General features: G+C 38.8%; 2 pseudogenes; both read left to right on the top strand.

Annotated features, from left to right (window-relative positions):
- LOC117283229 overlaps nucleotides 1-1,585 on the top strand; it is a 1,794-nt pseudogene extending 209 nt beyond the window's left edge.
- Nucleotides 1,586-1,999: 414 nt separating this feature from the next.
- Nucleotides 2,000-2,966, top strand: LOC104866398 (annotated as a pseudogene).
- The last annotated feature ends 1,218 nt before the right edge of the window (nucleotides 2,967-4,184 follow it).

The following is a 4,184-nucleotide window of genomic DNA, read 5'->3' on the forward strand; positions in this document are numbered from 1 at the left end:
CTCGCTCCTTCCCAGGCTAGGTGCGGCTCCACTGCTTCGTCTCTCCGTCTGTGGATCGTGGCTCCACTGCTCCATCTGTAAATCTCAGAATGGAACTCAGGATCTGGAAAGGAAGAGAGGGAGAGAAAACCGCACTCAGGACCTTGTACTTACCAGGCAGGCGTTGGATCCTCTCAGCTACATCCCAGGTCTTGCTGTTACTCTCTCCAACGAGCTACATTCCCCAGCCTCTCTCACTGCCTCACGTGAATTCGTATCAATTGAGTCATTTGGCTGTGGCTTCAGCTCATGCTAGAAGATTGCTATCAGGTAGAGAGCGGGCTTCGCTTGAGAATTTTCAGACTGCAGAATTTCAAAAGCCACGCTTCATAATCTTTCCCACTCAGAGCTGCACCTTCTGGAGGTGCAGGTTGATAAGAGTATGGCCCAAAGCATCATCACAGAAAAGCCTGGAGCAGCAACAAAACTGCTATCGAGTATACATTGCTTTTCAGAAAAAGAAGAAAAGTGGGCTGACCGGAGTACAAGTACCAACAGCACAGACGCTGGCAATCTTAAAAATTTCAAAACACGAAAATTGAGGCTTCCCCAGAGCAATGCTTCAACAGAAGGTGACAAAATGAAATCATGCCCGAAATCCAGGCAGCTATCATACAGATTCCTAAACCTGCATCCAATCGCACTCTGAAAACACCTGAGACCCCCAAAATGATGAAAAAGCAACAGAAGGCAGTGTACGTCACTGCCCATGAGATCATGAAGTTTGGAAGCCTTAATTTTAAAAAGGATCTTCAGGCAAAAGAAAGTGTATCCAAGACTTGTTCAAACCATACAGCTGACTCGTTAAACACTCAGATGATGACTACAGTTTTAAAAATCCAGAAGCATGTACAAGAAGATACTTTTGCGAGACAGTAAAGGGAGCAAAAATGGCGGAGGTTGTTAAAGGACCACTTCATCACCCCATCACCCATGAAGCACCGGAATAGGCTTTCTGTAGGAGCAGCTGATACACAGGCTCATGCGACAGTCCCAGCAGGAGCACAGGATTGCTGTGCAGCTCATGCATGCACTTTCAGCATGAAAAGGAGGTTTTATGGAAAAACAGAATTTTCAGAGAAAAACAATATGAGGAAAGACAACTTAAAGATCTCCAGGATGTTCTTGATCGAGAAGCAGCAAAACAATCCAAGATTGATTATGAAGAACAAATCCTGAGAGAGAAAGAAGTTCACAGATTGCCGTGCAAAGAATTCAGGCTCGTTATAGAAAGCATTATAAGATATGAGGGAAAATTTTGGATCAAATACTAGATTTGTCCACTAAAGTGGCAGGAAATCGAATGTTGACAAATAATCTGATTCCATTTAAGATGATGCGTGTGTCTTTGTGAAAAGCCCGTATATAAACAAACTTCTATTAAGCATATGCCTGCTAATCCCTCTAAGGAACAACTTAGAGAAATGGATAAAAGAGACTCGCTAGGTATCAAAGATTGTGAAGAATATAAGAACAAGATTGGAGAAGGGGCTGTACCAGAAGAGATAACAGATAATTTACCACCCTCCAGCAATTCCATACTGGGCCATGCACTTCACAGACTCATTGAAAAATCTCTTCTTCCTCCTCAAATTGAGCCAGTGGAGCCTGAAATGCCTTGATTTGCTATTAAAGTATGCTTATTGGGGAAAACACTTAGTGGGAAAATTATCATTTTAAACATCTACAAAGAGAGTTTCCTATTCAGGTACTTTGTATGGGCACTCTTTTTTTTTTTTCTCATTGAGTTTGTTGGTACATTTTAGTTATACAGTACAGTTCCATTCATCATTGGGATCTTGTACCTTTACATGACAGGTCTTGGTTCTCATTTTTCCCCTTATCCCTGCCCTCCCTTCACCCTCTCCTCCCTTCCCTATTTACAGATACTTATTTCCATTTTTTCATTTTCTCATTTTTTTTTCTTTTCCCTTATTTCCTTTCCCCTACCCTTCCCACTTCCCCTACACCTTTAGCCCTTTTCTTCCTATTTCACACTGTCAATTATACCATTAGGATCTAAGTATGGGCACTCTTGTCCAAGAAGCTAAACAAGCATTTTATGACAGTGAAAAAATCAGTGAGGACCTGCAATTCAGAAAGAAGGTAAAGAGATTCCATCAAATCTGCAGGAGGACAGTAAAGAAAGCCAGGACTCACACAATGTATCTTCAGATGCTCTGGTTTTAGGTGAACCATTACCAGAAACAAGGCGAAGCTACATCTAATACACATGATAATAGAACACCAAAAACTGAAGAAGTCAAATCAAGTAATAGCAACCATTTCTCTAAACTCACTGTATGTGCTCAACTTGGTGCAAAATTACAAGTGCTGAAGAACAGAAAGAGCATTCCAGTCATGTTATTAGTTAACATCATAGTATATGCTGTTAATGAGATGCCTATGAATCAAGGGTGGATCCTTGATAGTTTTCCAGTGACATTAAACCAAGCACAGCTTCTAGAAGCTGTCACTGACTGCAATAGAAATGGAGGCAAAAAAAACAAAAACACACAAATATCCACACTGGCTATGGATCCTATGGCTTCAAAAGAAGTCCCTCTTCCTTCTTCTGCATGTGATTTTGTCATGTTACTAGATATTGCAGATGCTTTCTTGCTGTGTTGAATGAATGATATCAAAGCTGAAGAATTTTCACATGAAACAGCTCCTAAAGATATTGGTCAACATGGTGCTCCTGAAAACCAAAATAGGCATAGGTACCAGAACTTAAGAGATCACATACAAAAGAGAATTACAGGCTTCTTGGACAACAGGTCCTTCTTGGAACGGTGGTTTTCAGAAGCAGAAAATATTTTTATAAAAATCAATGCTGAAATAAACTAAAAGAAATGTTTGCAACTGAGATAGTGAAGAAAAAGAATAAAGATAGTTACATTTATTATCACTTAAGCTTATATTAATAAACTATGTGCTTCCATGAACTTTAGGAGGTAATCAAAGTGTGATTGCAAAGTTCTCTCTTGTATTTGGATTGACACTATTTACTGGTGCATTTTACCTTGTACTGTAGCTTTCTGCTGCACATTTCTGAATAAACTTTTCTCTCCCTCTTAAATGAATTTTGTAGAAAGTGGTTAACACACTGAAAGCACTGAAGAAAACTTTATTCTTTTTCCTATTATAAAATCAACTGTAAAGTTTCAGAAAGTAGCTAAAAATATAAAAAGTTAAATAGGTATTATTGCACTACTTTCACTTTAAAAAGGAAATAGAGTTAAAAATTAAGAATGCTAAATACATTATATACACTGAATATATAAAACCTCTATTTGTCAACTAATATCTTTATATGAAAATTAAGGCTGTTATAGAGAATAAAGGTTTAAATTTGTTAACTTCAAAAAAATTAAAAACTAAGTAGACCCTTGTTACAACTGTGATCAAATATTTATGTACTAGCAGTACATAAGGGGCACATATCATTCTGGGAGGAATGTCTCACTGGATAGGTGCCATTTAAAGATGGCATAATTTTTTAAAGGCTCCAATCCAAGACTACAGGTCTCCTGTTCTAGCCCACTGTACCAGCTATTTGCATGGCTTTGACTTTGATATTTGATGGCTCTCGGCCATAGCCAACTTTTCCAGAAAGAGAAGGCATTGGGCAGCATGATTGGGAATGAAATAAAAGAAATATGGGGAGCAAAAATGAAAGGATAACCTTCCGAGATTATGGCCTAAAGGTTTTGGTGGGCGAGAAATCTAAGAACAAGTACCACCTTGGCTTACACAGAGGAGCTCATTGTTCTTTAATAGGACTCATAGGAAATTTCAAAAGTCATTTTAGCCTCCCTCTTTTCTCCAGGAAAAAAGAAATGAAGATGACTAGAAAATGAAGTTTTTTAAAAAAAAGTAAAAACACAAACAAAACCTGTTTTTCCAATGAGACATGAAAGCACTTTGCAAACTATCAGTTATTAAGCACATGAGTGAGATGAGGAGGCTGGGATGCAGGAATCAGTGCTACAGAGCTTACTGTAGAGCGTGCTCAGGCAGGGACCTTTGTTCCAACCCCAGAAAAGGAGGAGGACACCACAAGAAATCTCAACTTTGTCAAGCATGAAACCAGGATTGGCTGTTCTGAGTTGTTACACATGAATGGTGTTTTTTAAAGTAGT

The sequence above is a fragment of the Fukomys damarensis genome, unplaced genomic scaffold (genome assembly GCF_012274545.1).
Source record: "Fukomys damarensis isolate Sample0158 unplaced genomic scaffold, DMR_v1.0_HiC HiC_scaffold_11, whole genome shotgun sequence".
Taxonomy (NCBI): domain Eukaryota; kingdom Metazoa; phylum Chordata; class Mammalia; order Rodentia; family Bathyergidae; genus Fukomys; species Fukomys damarensis.